We start from the raw sequence: 18325 nt of genomic DNA on the forward strand, positions 1-18325 counted from the left end.
GTATAATTTAAATGTGCGATAAATTACATAAACTACCTAAGAATCTTGATAAATATGAAGATACATGGAAAAATAATTTTCTCTTTTCTAATATGATCGATACCGCTTAATATAACAATTTTTATCTATCGCAAATTATAATTATTATTTTGAATATTCGAAAAAAATACACATAATATTCTGTAGCTTCACTACTTCATACATAACTGAATATAAAATTAATATCGTAATTTCGCTAAGTAGCGAACTTTACTACGATTCGAATTGAAGATGGGTTATATAGAAACTGTATAAAAAATGAAAAATAAATTAAAAAAATATGATTGTAAGACGAGGGATCTCGTGCACATTGTCAAGTTGCGCGAGAGCGGCAATTCCCATGACGCGCGGAAAATTAGAACTGCGCGGACGATGAGATTATACGGCGCGGTAGGTAGATAGGTATGGCTATTGTTATGTGCCGACGAAAATTACACTCTTCAAAATCCATTGTACTAGATTGCCGGCCGTGCCGGTAGATTTTCTACGTCGTCTCTATCGTCATTGTCATCTTCGTCTCTCTGTCCATCTCCTGCTAGATGTTCATCCTCTGGATGTTTGCTTTCGATATACGATGCTAAATCTCAGCATCATATTATCGGGATGCATCAATTGAAGTTGCACAAAACGTCGATATACGACGTTTACTTTCGCGAGAGATTTTGCTGTTTGTTAATACACGCATCTATTTCTATTATATTATATTTTGATTTATAGTTATATTTGATATTAGGTTTTATAGTCTTTGTTTTATAAACTTATTATAATACTTATATATTTTATTATACAAGTTTAGAAACTTATTTATATATACTTATTAATAAATTATAATTGATAAAATTTATTATACATTATATCAATAAATTAGATAAGTTTTCTCTCTGTCATGTATTATATAATCATAAAATTTTTATAACGATATATTTTCCTTTCTTTTTTTATCGAAAATTAAGAAATGTATTAAAATCCAATGTTCTTTTTTCTTAATCTTCACATGTTTCTTAATTTTTTATTCTATTAATTAAGTTTGTAAATGATAATTTTTTTTCGAAAATAAACAACCACGGAAAATGAAACAAAAAATAAATTATTATGCGTTAAGACAAACGCTTATTTTGAACGTCTTGACTGATTTAACGTTGCGTTTTTACTTGTTAGCGCCATTGGAAGATAATACATACATGTGCATGTAAATGAGAGTGATATAAAAATTGAGAAAGCAAAGTCATTCAGATAGCGTAGAACATAAATATCTTCACGCGACTATCTAGAACAGAGATAAGGAAATCGCGGTATGTGCTTAGAATCGGAATATACGGTTTCCGTTAAAACAATTGGATGGCTTTGCAGGAACTATTCGATTCGATATAAATCGACTTTGTAGCAAAAAATTGCATAAATATCGATTTCATGACGAGCTTGCAATATGTCTGTCCCGTTATCACAAAGTTTTTTTTAATTTTTCATTTAGCCAAAGAATTTTATCAAGTACGCAGATGCAAAGCAATAATTATTTTTAGCCTGAAAGTGAAGATTAATCTCGTAATTATTTTTCGAGTATTCGAAAACAATTTATCATCTTTCTTTATAATTTACTCTTCCAATCTTAAATTGCTAAAATATCGCAAAATATTATTCACATTAAAATGCAAATAATTAAACTATAGATATAATATAATATATATAGTTTTTATTTTTTCAAGTATTAAACTTCAAAGTTAACACGTCCATATCAGTTGACGTGTATAGAGATAGAATTGGCACTTTTTTCTTATATCGTTTGGATAATAGTTTTTAATTTTCTATTTAATTTTCTATTTAGACAAGAAAAAAATATAACTGTAAAAGTTATATTTACTGATATTCGAGCCGTTTGCAAATGATTGTATATGTATGTATATCTTCTCAAATTTCTTCAACAATATTATTTCATCCGCGTCGAATTTAATCGCGAATTGTGATTTACAAAGAAGAGAAAGAGAGAGAATCGCCGGCGCGACAGAAGAAAATTACGGCGATATCGATCGAAAATCAGCGATGAGTATATGCAATTATTGAAGGAGAGAGGGAGAGAGATGGACGAAGAGGTTGGAAGCGATCCCCGCCCGGGACACAAAGAAGGAGAAGACAGAGAGGGAATCCGAGAGAGAGAGAGAGAGAGAGAGAGAGAGAGAGTGAGACGAGGGGCAAAACGGCGAAGCCCTTCGTGACCGTAATCGGCCGGTCGGGAGAAGGCCGCTCAGATCGAGCCACACGGAAATCCACTTGAAAAGTAGCCATTACCTTAATTATTGGTCTTTCTAAGAGAGGCCATGGGGCGGTGGGGCTCTGCGTATTCAGTATCAATCGTCGACGGAATCCCGAGGATTCCTCGGGATTTCTTCGCGATGTTCTCGTCACGAAATTGAAAAAGAAAACATAATTTTGATTTGCATTACTTATTTATGCAAATAAATCTTGTTATTTTTGCTAAATTGCGCGCGAATAAGAAAAATAATAATATAATTTACTGTACAAAACTATTTTTGGATCAAATACAGAAGGTTTTATCATTTTGGAATTATATTTCATATATTATTTCGTGCGTATTAAAAAAAAAGCAAATAAAAATTAATTCCGATTATCAATTAAAAAGATATCGATATCTGCAAAAATATCTTAATCAAAAGAAATACAGAGACTAATTAAATCTGTGAAAATGAAGGCGAGAAATAAATTGTAGCAGGAGCAGAGCAGTTTCCCTTTTGATCAAGAGAGCGGGAAAAAGGAAGTGATTAAAGTCGGGAATCCGAATTAATTGGCAACAGACACTTTGAAGAGAAAGGGGAACGAGGGGAAATCGCGGTGAGCCGAAGAGAGTAGATCGACCTTTAATAACCGCGTATCGGCGCTCACGAGGCCGGTTCTTCAAGACTCTCCAAAAGGATCAACGAAAAAGCCTCCATCGAGCGAGGCATCGCTCACTTAAGGAATTAGCGATAATGGCGGTGCAACTCCGCGCAACTTTGTTGCATGCTATTTCATAATGCAACACTATCGAAAGCAGGGAGAGTGGATCGGCGGGGGTGGGTGAGCTAGTATACCGCTGGTAATTCATGATGCTTTTGCGCGAAATCGATTCAGCATTCAGTGAGGAACTAATTCATTCGGGAGAACTTGCGTTTTTTTTTTTTTTTTTTTTTTTTTTTTTCACTAATACACTTTTTCATCTCTTAAGTTTGAATCAATAAACTCTGTTCAATCAAAATTTAACTAACAGATTTATAAATTTGCACAAATAATCTCTCAGATTATTTTTATGAATTTACTTCAATTTACTGCGCCAAAAATAAAAGAGAAAGAGTGAATCGTAAACAACTTGTAAACTATATATTATATTGCACATTTATTTGCCCAGAAACATCCATAAATGCGTACATACGCATCATACATTAAACTTGAAGACTTTCGATATATGTGAGAGATGTAAACGCGATCCTATGGCAGATCATTATTATGACTGATGGTGAATCAAACGTCGATTTATCCACGTTCTCGCGTTCTTTTCAGGCTATAATTTTACACGGACTCTGGCATATCAAGAAAAGGTCTTTTATCCGTTTCTTCCTCTCTTGTGCCGATAGCTCGCAGAATGCATGCCAAGCACGTATACGCATGCATGCACGCACGTACTGCTCGTACACGTGTACGTACACGGGTGTAATTATACTCGCTCGATCTCGTGAAGCTGTTATTTATTTAAACATGCAAAAGAGTCATAATCATTAACGCATTTTTTTTCAGAATTATCTTTCATGCAATGTCAATATTTTAATTGTCGGATTCTATCGACAATGATAGAGCAGAATTTGTATTGGGACGGTATTTTTTCTATTATATAATCAATAATCTACATATGCGTAATCTAATCACTAGCGGATCCTGACGTCAATAAAGAAAGGGGGAGGGATTTACAAGATTATTTGATTTAATATCAATATACTTTATTTTCACGGTTTGATCATTTCTTATCAAAATTGATTTTTTTTTTGCCTTCTGAGGAGAGAGTTTTAACCCCCTTCCTCCCAGGATCCGCCAGTGAACCTAGCTTAATATAAGTGAACGAGGCTTATAAATACTCAAACATTTAACAATTAAGGCGACCATCGTCAAGATTTATTACTATTTATTATATTTATTAAAATTAAAATCGAGATTTTTTTCTGGCATATATGGTTCTATATATCTTCTAATAAACATTAAAAAAGTTATCCTAAAAAGAATTTAAATTAGTTTAAACGCACGTGTTCTTTACACTCGGACAAAGCATATGGTAAGCGTATGATAATCGCGAAAATTTTATGTTTACTAGAGTGTGAACAATGATCGCACACGAAGATGTTGCGGAAATTCTAATGCACGTTAAAATGGTGTCCTCTCCTATGTCTTGAAACACGAGGCTGTAACTGCGGATGGATGTAACCGAGAGGTCGTCCTCTCGTATCGGACATCGCTATACCTCGCTATATAATACGTACACGTTGTCTCGGACGTGGTCCTTGAGCTTGATTATCCCGATGGAGATCCGTATCTGGTGGTAATTAGGCGTCTAATTAAGCCGGTTAATTAATCACTAAACGCGCGTGTGCGAGAACCGGATACGATAGTCTTATGCAAAAATTGTAATTCGGCGAAGATATTTATTGGTGTCACTGTATAAAATAAATAAATAAATAAGTATGTACATACATATATAAATTTATTTATTTATTTTATACACAATGACATTTAATATTATAGATATCTTAGACAATTTTTCCATATGTATATTTATATGATTAGAAAAAATTAGTAACATCTCGCTTCTTTACAACAAAGAGAATAAGAAACTATTTTCATAATCTCAATCAAATATAGAAAGAAGATGTGAGAGTATTAAAAATTCAAAATAGAATTTCAAATCCTGAATATAAATTATATTAATATTATTTTTTATTCATTTTTTTTCATGTTAATCGCTTCTTCTTAATTTATATTAGAGATTGTTTGCCTAATTTATCGTTTCACTAATTTATATATGATACACGATATATTGATAATTAAAGGCGTTTAAAAGTCGAAATTTAGCGTTCATCACATTTCAAATAATTCAAAAACTCTGCGCTCAAAACTGCAAGAAACCTAGCATCGTTTGCCAATGTTCGATTAGCGGAAATCGCTTGTTGTGTTTTTATCTCTTAGTCTACTGTGAAAGAACAATCGACAATAAATGCCTTTATCCGTTCGACCTGGCGTCCGGCAAACTCTCTTTTTCGTCGGTGGGCACATGTCTCAGCATCAATGGACCCCTGTCTTACGTTTATTAACTACTTGCATTCCTTCTCATAATGGAGGAAGGACGGTTCTTATGTAGGATGTACATTGCAGTTGATTTGTTCAAACGATGAAAAGTATAAATAGAAAATTAATATATTGATTATTAAGCGTAATATATCGCAAATTTTTTATATTTGTATTATTAGTTGACATGTTTTGTAAGTCTTTTATTTTGCACTATTATATTTTTGATATCATAAAATCACGAAAAAAAACGTTTCATTTTCAAAATGAGGGATATGTAAATAAAATTACTGATTAAAATAGTTAACAACTTTTATGAGAAATGTCTTATATTTATATATAAAGAGAAGACACGGGTTCAAGATCATTTGCTTTAAGTTCAATTTGTTTAGGAAATTATTTATGTCACGTAGATGATGAAACATGAAACAGGATAAAGAGAATGTATTAAGCGAGATTTAAGCGAAGGTAATTAGAAAAACGTACATGTTCATTATCGATGCAAGTGGGCGACATCAGCCAATCGGGCGGCTGCCACGGTTTGGCCAATCAACATCGATTTATGACATACAATACGTGACTCGCAAAAAGAGAGCGTTACACTCTTGTGTTTTTCTTGCTACACAGAACGTTCTAGTTAATATCGTAATGTCTCTCATTTACAAATGTTCAATTTCCTTCTAACCTTTTCTTTTAATTTTCTACAATAATATTCAATTTTAATTTTTAAAAATCAAATTTTTTTATTTTCTATGACTAGAAAATTATCGTGTCATTTATAATAAAGGAAAATTTTTCTGTTTGGTCTATAAATTTTTATATAAAAATATGTGCAGAAAACTTGTAAAACTGTGTGATAAATAAATAGCAAAAGTTATTTCTCAACTAATTTTAATCAGACTTTTTCTTAATGCGAAATTAAGCTGATTGTAAAATACTTAAAAATTAAAAAAATTCTATCAATAATTTTCTAAAATATATAATAATTTTCTAAAATATTATAAAAAAGTATCGTAGAATTTTCTATAGAAAAAGACACATGAATTTTGTAATCAACAAATTTTATAATCATTAAAAAAACTTTGACTGAAAAGGCACTTCTTATTTGGAACATTCTGTAGAAACAGATTAAATCACCATACATGTAATACTAATGTATATACATCTCTTTCATGAAAATGCTTACATACGTTATATCTCGAGATTTAACCGCAAAGTAGAGCGAAACGCAAATAAAATGAACATTAAAGGGTTGGGAAATTGCGATTACCGAATCGGAAGTGCGTCAAGAAATGAAAAATCAACCGCCATCGTACTCGCAGCAATCGAGAATTCCGTCAACGATAAGACGATCTGACAGATGACCGTCGGCCTCATTGCCCGACGTCGTCGTTATCGCGACGGACGATTTGATTTCTCGGTCGATTTCTTATTTTGCTTCCTCGTGTTCCGCGTAAACACAGCACCCGCTGCCGCTTGCGGCAACAATTTATCTGTTTTTCATTTCACAATACGAGTCGCGATCGACGCGAAATTTTCCACTGTCTGTGGTGGAGGCTGCAACTGCTCCCCCAATACAAATAATAGAAAGCATGATAGTTTTGCTAACAAACCCGTCACACGGATCGCAGCTTGAAATATCTTCGTTTATCGTGAGAAATTATTTTTAACGTGATATTTATTTCAGTGATCAACAAATTTGATTAAATTTGTTAAATTAAAATTAAGACAAAGTAGGTACATATCTCGAAAATATTGTAATTTGAAAAAATAAAACCCGATGTGAATGATCAATTTAAGGAATCAATTTCAAGAAATTCAAATAGTGGTTTAAATGCATATACTCGAATTATGTCTTTTTTTTTTAAATATGTACATTATGCATTTTGACAGATATTTATGTCACGTACGAGTTTGGAAATTATTATGAAATTCAAGAGAGAGAAAAGCAAATGAACCAGGAATCGAGTCCCGGAGGGTCGATCCGGATTTTCATACCAAAGGAGAAGGCCTCTTCCACACACCGGGGACTATTAAATTTATGGCTCTCCCCTCGTCGAAGGGGGAGACGATAACATGCATAATAAGCGCGCCCAGATAACGGGTGACGCATAAGTTACGGCCTCGCGATAAACGAGGCCCATGCATACCGTGGAAGGTTACCCCTCGATGGTCGATGGTCAAAGGGCTAGGGAGGTTGCATTCAAAAAGATCTTTTGAAATTTTTATATCGCGCTAAGATTAAATAGATCTCAACGCATTTAAATAAGTAGATGACATGTTTTATGATTAAATTTCAAAATTAAATAGATCTCATCTCAAACGCATTTAAGTAAGTAGATGATAGATTTCACGTTTAATTATAATTTAATTCGTGTTAATATTAATTAAATAGTAATATGTATATATATTTAATTAAACGTAATTCTTAATTGCTCATACGTGAAAGTATTTGAAAAAAATGTTATTTCGTTTAAATGAAAGTCAAATTACGAATCAATTTCCAATAGAGAAAGAGAGATATAATTAATTACATTATACTGTCACGCCGATAAATATTATTCGAATCAATACAATATTTAACTTTATATAAATACGTACAAAAAAATAAAATATATAATAACTATATGTCTTATTTTAACTAATATCATCTTTGCTTTCGAGAACGAGAATATTAATATTTACTCGATTTAATGCAATTTATCTTTTACGAAGCATGTATATCTAAGAAAAACATTCTCTCGCTTAATTTAATATGTGAATTATCAGTTTCACCCGTGTTTTGTGCGAATCCAACAAAGAACTGCGTCGACGTAATTTCTCATGTCGCATGCGAATGTCGAGATACTCACATGATCAATTATTATTCATACATATATTCACATGTAACGACAAAGCAGATATATGTATAATATCGATAGATCCGGCAACTCCGTAATACATTCAAAGCGTGGAAGATAATTTATTATTTTATTTTTATGATTTTGATGTCAGTTTACCAGACTTTGTGCTCGCTAATCGTCGTCGTTATAAAAATAATATAAACGCCCTATAATATTAACTGTCCTAATAAAGTGCCAGATTTTCATTAAAAGCTTGTTTAGGCACATACTTAAATATCGATAGAAAGGTATACAGCTGTTGTGAATTTAAATATGACGATCTTATATCACGATGTTTTTATCGAATGCACTCGCGTGTATTTAAACTCGACCACTAATAAAACATTCATTATCGATATTTTTATTCATTCTAATTTGACGTAATAATAAAATAAGAAGAAATAATAATAAGAAAAGAATTGAACGTTGGTATTTAAGTAATTAAGATTATCTCTGTATATAATGATTAACTTTTGTTTTTTATCCAATATGTAATAGCAAGAAAAAAATAACTATTAAATAACCGCTGCCGGATTACTTTAATCAAAACAATTCTTTTTTCTGATTATTTCTTTTTAAATAAGAAAAAAATACATATATATATAGAGAGATATACATACATTAAAATTATATGAGAATACCTTTTACACACTTCTTCATTAGAAAATTAACTGTTAAATCTATAAATATATTTGGAAAAAAATAATTATGTGGTATCATTAACATATCTCCGTATAAGTTTTTCCACGCTTGAGTTAATGTCTCCATTCGACGTAGCTAACCTGCTCCTTGCGAAAAAAGAGCGAGCAGATTATTGACGGCGACAATACCGAATTAGATATGTATCGGGGTAAAATTCATGAGTGTCTCGTCGCACATCTTAATCGCGGAAGCCGAGTATGCACCTCTCTCTTTGTCTCTCTCTCTCTCTCTCTCTCTCTCTCTCTCTCTCTCTCTCTCTCTCTCTCTCTCTCTCTCTCTCTCTTTGCTCGAGGTCGGTGTCTTCACGAAGGCACCACTGCGCTTATCTTCATTCGCTATTGGAGGCTATCGGCTGGGATAGAGGCAAGTCTGACTCGTCGAGCGATCCTGAAAAACGCGACCTGCTTTCCCCTCCCCCGCCTTCCCTTTCCCTTCCCCTCTTATCTCTCGTAGGTCTTCGTCTTCCGCCACGCGATTTATCTCGGAGCCCGTTTCACCGGTTTCCGTCCGCTCTCTTATTCGCTTAATTTATTTCCCGTATCTCTTGAAATCTTAATAATGACGCGAGTCTGACCTCGCGCGAGTTGGACGGTGTCTCAATGTATATGTGTATAGAGGGAAAATCAGACAGCATTTACCTTACGGATTTCTGCGGATGTCTGTCTCCTCAGGCGAATTGGCACGTTCCTGCCGCCATCGTCAACGGGCACTTCCGCCTCTTCGGCCACGCATCCGCCGTGCTATCACGTGTTCTGTAGGATGCTACTGAAACAGTAGATAAGTACGTCGGGATGATTAAAACTGAATCAGGAAAATTGCATGTATATATAAACTTTCATAATGTAAAACAGATCATTAGTAAAGAACGAATCATTTAAAATTTAACATATCACTACATTGAATACATTTTTTTCTATTTTATTCAGATATGTATACATGTATTTCGTGCTCCGCATTATATCGTAAAAAATTATAGTGTAATATAATTGTGATATAAAAAAACCTTATGTGTATGGGTATTATTTTAATACTAATATAGCTCAGTTGACAAATGTCGTAATTATGAAAACCGTGTGAACGAGGGAGCGATAAGCGACGTCGGACATTGTTTATCTCAAATTTGATTATCACCCAGTGGTTATAAGAGATAAATGTCGGCAATGAATTTGTCTCTTCGATACTTTTATAGCTCGACATGCACACGTGTATCGATGATAATATACTTATCGCTGATTATTTGCTTCAGAACCAAGCGTGCCTTTTTTATCTTGACATTTATATATTATTTTAGTTACAAAAGTTTTATTTAATCCGATTTGAAAAGTCAACAATTTCGAGGCTCTCATAAAGATTATAATACATAGATAGATTTAGAATAGAATTTTACATCTCTCCCAAGAGGATGCAGCTGCCTTAAATTTCGACAGGTGCAAAATACAATATGTTAATTTATAACTTGTTATTCAGATAACTTTCATCGATAACTTTCCAAAAGACAAAGTCAGTTAAAACATTTTAACTCTTTAATTTTCAACCAACGTTAATGTATTTCTTTCCGTATCTTACATACGCTTATTTTAATTGATTTTCAATTTATTATATTATCGAATATTCAATTGTGATCGTTATATGTAAATAGCTTATGAATCTATTTTTTTATTGTTAATTTTTTATTGTTAGAGTTAGAGAGACAGGTATATATACATAATATATGTATATATATTGCTACTTTGTAGTTAATATATTTTTATGTATAGTATATTTCAATAGAAAAATCTATTATATATAGATAAATATAAATAAAAAAATGTAGATACATTTTTCAATAGCAAGTATCTTAAAATAAAAGAGCATAAAAAATTAATGACGAAAAGAATATTTAAAAATCAAAGCATTATAATTCAAACACTTTCTTGCATGTGTAAATATGCTAATTAAATTTCTTCTGCTTTATGAATTTTGACCGTTTACGAAAGGAAATCATAAATTGTCAAAATGCTCGCGTGTCAAAAGTCAAACTGCACTCGAATACTTATATCTTTCATTCAGCTATTTCTTAAGCTCGTCCTTATGGCGAATCGCTTAAAATCTTTCGTTTTATGTTGCTTCCTTGCTACACCTGGTGAAGCTTGTTGTTTATCAAGAGAAAGAGAGTTTAGTTTATATTAATTAATCCATTTGATTTCGTATACTGTTTCAATTCTGATTCAATAAACTAACATTCAATAAAAATGAAATTTAAAAAAGTAGCATTTTATTTATATTGCAGAATCGAAGAGATCTTGGTGTGTGGAAGCATTGCTCGCACATCGGGTGCTCGAATGAAACTCGGCAGCAAAAAGATGAGCAACAGAACGATGCAACGATTGAATTTGCATACAGTGGCCGCAACCGACTGTCGGGATTTGCCGCTGTAATATTTATGAGATACGACTTCCTTCGATTGTTTGTAAGCAGCTACGTATAAGTAACACCGTCATTCTACTGCTTACTGGTCGTAGTTTTGTATAAAAATTGTCGCGGAAAAAATTAATCTTAAAGTATGGTCAAATTCTATATATATATATATATATATATATATTTATAATATATATATAAAATTTATATATATATATATATATATATATATATATATAAAATGTTAATGATACACGTTATCAATTACTTCGGTTAAAAAAAATTAAAATAAAAAAATAGATTTTTCGGATTAAATTGAATATGCAAATAAAAAGTAAGAGAGGTAATACATATCGCAAAAAATATTTACTAATAAAAGTATGTAACATATCTTTTTTCTTAATTTAGATGATAAAAAACTTCAGATTAAAAATTGTAAAGTTTCCTTTTATGCTGCATCTATTAAAACATAAAAATTTTCGCATCAAAGAAAAAATTGACAGTATATATTATAATCAAAAATTTTGACGCAAAATATTGCTAACGAATGACGTGATACTGAATGTGATAATTCAAGCCTGCAAGACGCGATCGCGAATATTCCATGCGCGATTCATTGATTATAGCCCAGTCGATACCTTTTACCCGAGCATGTGATCGGATGAATAATCGCGTCCTTTATTTAGCGCCCGAGGACACGTTACCCAGGTGATTTATAACTAGAACATAAAATTTAATATCCATCGTCGATTACCGACAGAGAGTTAATGTGTTTATCAAGAGAATACGCGTGCGATGTAATCGGATGAAAAAATTCCTAGCCAGAATTGCGACATCACCGTTGATTAATGCGTACCGGAAAATTTAAGCATTACGAAACGGTATAACTGAAGCATCGCAATCAGATCATTTATATCGGATTAATAATGCATGCAGAAACATTTAAATCATACGTATTTCTATGAAAAATTTTTCTTTACGATAAGATCATGTTATATTTTTTAATCTTTTTAATGATTACTTAAATTTCCTATTTGCAACATACTTTGCATACTTCTGTAATAATTTGTACTATTAATAGATCCTATTCTATACTACTATCTGTATCTAGAAAAGTCAAAAAATTATACTTGTTGTTTACTGATAATGCTTTAAGTTTCTTATTTGTACCTGAAATATGTACATCGTAACCGAAGTTTTCTTAAATTTTATTTTGGACAAATATAAAGTGATATTTGAAATTATGATATTGTAAAAATTATTATTCAAGTATCAATGGTTCTAATATTTAGAGAATATCTTTCTCTATACGCATTTGATTGAATTTTTGATTAAATCTTCTTATCTATCGTCCTCCCTTTCTGTTTGTTAAAATTTTCTAAAATATTTGTATCTTTTATCGGAAAATTCGCCTCGATATTCTTGTTTATATCATTGGCAAAGTATGTTCTGTTATTTAAGATTAAAGAGATCGTCGCACTGGTTGGTACAGTGGTGGCTGCGGTATTGCAGTTACGCAAGGGCGCGCATAAGCAATGAAATACAAACAATGCTTTCTTAACATAAGTACATCGCACAGCGACGTGCGCGTAGAAATGCACCTTTGCTCGTAAACAATAATAACAATATTTGTGTCCGCGGCACACGTTAAAGATGTACACGTGCGTGCATAGTCATCTCTTTCTCTTGTCTCCATGTACATACAATGAGTCTACGTGAGTGCATATATATGCAGTAACGTTGATGGCACATTGCCTCTGACTTGCATCCTTACATTGCAACATGTATGCGTGATTTAAAAATAAAGCTGGCAAAATTATTATTTAAAAAATCGTTTTATTCTTTCGTAACAACCAAATTACTGTTCTAAAAAAATGAGACATGACTCTCCCCGAATTAAAAGAAATTCGACCAGGTAATTCAAGCGCGGGCGCCGCTGGTGTCATTTACAGCACTGCGTATGTGTGCGTGACACGCACACAATGCGACGAGCCGCATTCCACGAGTGGAACAACCGGTACACCACGATTCAGTGGCTCTCATCCAGCCCGACGAGCGATGTCATCTCCCGACAGGAGGAACGTTATGCAATGAACGAAGAAGTCAGTGGCCCGGCAAATTCGCGGAAGATGAGATGGCCCTTCCGGGTCTACTCCGTTCTTATTTTTCTCTTCCCTTTTTCTTGCACCCGTCCCTCTCGATGCGTTCGCGCGCGCAGCCGAAATCGAAAGTTGCGCTCGATCACGAAAAAGTCAAGCGGATCCCGTCAATTTTGCCGACGAACTTTTCTTTGAGGATATAGATGTTCTCGAGGACAATATTCAGATAAGATAGTGCATTCTTAATTATACTCGCTGAATCACGTGTTTACAAAGTACTATAAATGACCGAGTTTTTGCTCAGATGTGTTGTGAGAAGAATGATATGGATGCAATTCAATATATACATATAAAGTGCAGTGGCTGCTTGACTGTGCAACAGTTGCAATGTTTAAAGAAGATGACTGGCATATAAATCCACAAACATGAATCTCTCGAAAATAATAAGTAAATAAATAAAAGTGTGTATTGGGAGTTTGTAAAGAGTTTTAACAAAATAAATATAAATAGAATAAATTAATAATTTTTTTTTATTTTTTATATGTTTTATTTCTTTTTTACTTTTACGTGATCAAATACGTCTAGGAACGTAAATAGAAAAAGATAACGAAATAAAATAATAATAAAATAGGAATGTTCGACTGGAAATTAATATTGGATTAAGTTAAAACTATGAATGTTCAAACTGACATTGAATATACATCGATATTTTTTATTTTTACTGTTGAAAATGGCAAAAATATTCAGTAAATCAATATTGTTTATCGAAGAATTTAGCACTGAGAGTCACTTCTCAAAGATAGAGAAACTCTGAGATGAACATATGCGGTCTTTTACAGGATAAACTGCCGGCGAAAGCTTTAATCGATCCTGAAGCTTCGTTGCGATACATCAATATGACAACTATAAGAAAGGATACAAATTTTTCCAATAGATACTCTAGGAATGAAGGTTCGCGATAGAACAATGAAACCACGAACTGAGACAATTAAATTTATAAGCAATATCGACGATATAATATAACGGTATTCGCTGTCGAGAGGATAGCCGATACCGAGAATGCGGCAGCCGTGCATTATGGCAATCGCAGAATGCGCCCGTAGTTTCTTCCGATATGGGATATATATATTCCGCGAATGCACGTGTCTACGTTTATCTTTCGAATGTTACGCGTTCGCGGAACTCGTTTGTACATCTCGTTGCACGAGCTATTTGTTGGATGAAATCTCGCTAGGAAATGATAGTCAATAATTAATGATTTGGAGCACTAATTTTTCTATTAAACTGAACAGTTTATCTCACTTTTTCTTTTTTGAATTTAATCGACTTTATTAGAAGTTTTGCTATTATGAACGAAAGTATTATGACGTTATATAACATTTTTTTTTTACATCTTTCTTGTTTTAATGAAGAGAGTATGGTAATATATAATAATAGGAAATTACGAATGATCAAGTATTAGAAAAAAAAAAATGTAATAAAATGATACTCTTATTAGTACTATTATTTTTGTTCATCTATAATTATTAGAACTTGTAAATATCACATTATACACGTAAATAGTCGACATTACATGACTCGATTGAACATGGTCGGCGTGAAATTATTTTTCGTCACGCTCAAAGAGTGTTTTTGTTACAGTGTTAAATCCATAACGCTCTTTCTCTCGTTCGCCGATCAATGCCGCGTGAAATCGAAATAGAGATCGCCACGATATCGAACATCTCGATATCACGATTTGCGGTTAAAATCAAAACATGGAACATAAAACGTGGATGAAAGTGAAATTACGCGGGAAAGCCAGACGGAAATGCGAGAACTGGTTGGACATGTTTAAGTCCTCTTCTGCAATACGAGCAAAGATATACGTACAAAAGCCAGGAAGAGAGAGAGAGAAAGAGAGAGAGAGAGAGAGAGAGAGAGACTCGTTGCTTTTATAATATTTGACTGAGAATAACATTTACATTAATTTATAAATGATACTAGAAATAAGTAAAATTTGTCTTCTTTAATGTTTTTGCTAAAAATTTTTGATTCCTAAACTGAAACTATTCATGTAAAATATATTATTTAAATATATAATAAATATTATGTAACATTAAATACAATATATATAAATAATATTATATAAATATTAAATACAATATATAAATAATAATTATTAATATCAAAGAGAGAGATCTCAATACTTGCTCAATACAATTTAATATGTAATTAATATTTATCTCTCGCAAATAGTGAGATATTATACAAGAAAAAAATGTGCAGCATCTATCGCACGAGATTCTATCGGATATACTTAACCCTTTTAGTTGATTTACAGCCGGCGACGAGCGCGCGTTAAAGTTATCGTCCAAAACTCCGGCAAACGTCGAGGTCCCGCCCTAATTTCCAATTCCATGGGGCCTCTCACTCTCTTCACGGGGAAATTACTTCGGGGACACCCGGTGCATCTAAATTTCTGGCTTGGCCGTGCTTCGGGCTAGGCCTGAACCTGAGTTTCTGATTTATGTGGGCCCCCAGGGGGGAGTCCAGTTGCCAGGTCTCCCAATACACGCATACGTATATATATTCATGTACATACGTGCATCACTCGCATATATGTTATAGCAGTACGAAGAAGCGCACTCGGCCCGTGTGCATGTACATGCACTCAATGTATATATGTACATAGTATGCAGTCTACCGGAGCATCCAGTACACGCAGCGACGTTTGTGAGATCGCGCGTGGGTGCGGATTTCTATACGCGGATTTTACCCGCGGGATGGATGCACTCGCGATAGCCACTCGTTTGTCCGTTATGAGAAATGAAAATCATTGCTGAGGTGTTCGAAGTTAACGATCTTCATCGAGCAGAGTATTTAACGTTAGCATGTTAAATAGTGATATGATTAATCGTTGAAACTTTACGTTCAAAGATCTGTACGTTGCCAAGACGATCGTAAAAAAATCAGCTATGTACGCAAACTGTGTAATTAAAACATTGAAAGAGATGAACACATCCTTGAAAAAAAAAAAAAATTAAAATAAAATAATGTATAAAATTAACGAAACATTCTCCGTAATATTTTATTAATATTTTTTATATTAAATCTAATCGAGATAAAACTTCTTCGTTCTTTGTGTTTTAATATTGTATAATATAGACATTCTTTTGAAATAGCAAATAGTTTTATCTCGAAGCAAGAAATATACTCTCTATTAAATAAATATCAAAGACTTAAAATTGTAAAGATGTAGCACGATATAAACCAATATAAGATATCAAATATTATAGATATTATTATAGATATATAATGTATTGTTCAAATTAAATTGATTGTCGCATAAGAATAGAAAGTTTTATATAGACGTATGTATAATCAAAAAAGAAATGATCCGTCTTGTTCTAAAGATAGTATATACATATATAAGCACATAATACATATGTTGCAGTATCGCAAAGTGCAAGACATGATTATACTTATGCATCTTCACGCGGCAAATTGCAATGTGAAATTATAGGTACGCGAAGTTTATACAATAAAGATTAATGCATACGATACGAACTCTTGCGGTAACTCCCGAGCGAGCCTTGCACACTTAAGATAGGATGGTGTAAACGCGGTTTACTATAATATATATAGGATGCACTTGCAACTTGCGTATCGCGCAGGTGTATCGTAGCCCTCAAAAAGTAGTGGTTTAAATGGCAAAATTCACAGACCAGTGAATAATTAAAGTTTCAATTGCGTTCTACGTCCTACTTTATGTACCTAGTTTACATATGCTAGAAACAAGGCCATTCGAGACTGTCAAGTTTCCGGTCAAATGTTCGGATGTAACGTGCACGTGGTCACAGTATAAGCGTTTCTAATAGTAAATATTCGATTAAAAATACATTCATCACGCATATATGTATTTTTGTGATCAATCATCATATGCACAAATTGAATTTTCTATCACATGTAAAATAATCGATAATAATATTAAATAATAATAAATTAATGTTATATTTAAATATATTTTATATTATACATATATAAATGAAAAAAATATAATTTATTGCAAAATTTATGGCTTATAAAAAATATATATCTCTATCTTTTCCAAAATCATATAATGTATAATAAATAATGCATCAAACTTGGCACTATTCCGCAATTTTATTCTATTTACATTGTCCGATTCTGCATCACGCGAATCACGTGGCTTTTATCGATATACATCGACAAACAGCACCCAGGTGCTATGTATTTTTTAACCTTGATCTGCATTCCGTGGTGGATTCTCTGTCTGCGCGCGCGCATCGCATCATTGTAATAATTTCCACGTGACACGCACACGCGTGCGTAAATAGGAGTTCACAGAACCGTGTTAGAGAGCCTTGTATCTATGAGAACAAATGAAACCGCCGCATTCTATCTCGTACCGAAGGCATTATTTAATTGGAATGATAGCTATATAGCTTTGTACCACGAGTTTGAAGTTACTCTATTTATTTGTTTTATACTTTATATTAATCCTCGATTCGCGATTCCCTCCCTAATATATGTTTATAAATGTATATAGATTACAAAGAAAAAAAAAAAAAAAAAAAAAACAAAATTGTCACTTTTATAATATAATATACAGTCGAGTTAGAAAAATCTCATCTCATTAAAGAAAAATATATAAGTAGAAATTTCAACAATTTAGAATATTAAAATAATTAATTAAAGTAAAAATAAGTTAAAATTAAATCAGACAAAGATTTGCAAGCCAAAGATATAAAAAATTCAAATAAAAGCAACTTACTAAGAAAAGCAATGTTTCATTAAATAAAGTTTAATTTTTAAAACAAATGAAACCCTTCAATAAACATGATGGCAATTGAAATGAATCAAGTTTCGTTATCTATACGGAAA

General features: G+C 32.7%; 1 protein-coding gene across 2 annotated transcripts in view; it reads right to left on the reverse strand.

The window, feature by feature from the left end:
• Positions 1-18325, reverse strand: part of Ntan1 (N-terminal amidohydrolase 1) — a 51162-nt gene that overhangs the window by 16130 nt on the left and 16707 nt on the right. Inside the window, exon 2 of one of the 2 annotated variants that reach the window (XM_072886783.1) lies at positions 9581-9704. The gene's annotated coding sequence lies outside the window, so the exon portion shown is untranslated. Of the gene's footprint in view, positions 1-9580; positions 9708-18325 lie in introns of both variants that reach the window. The other variant, XM_072886782.1, reaches the window with a different exon arrangement.

This window comes from Anoplolepis gracilipes, chromosome 2 (genome assembly GCF_047496725.1).
Source record: "Anoplolepis gracilipes chromosome 2, ASM4749672v1, whole genome shotgun sequence".
In the NCBI taxonomy this organism is placed as follows: Eukaryota; Metazoa; Arthropoda; class Insecta; order Hymenoptera; family Formicidae; genus Anoplolepis; species Anoplolepis gracilipes.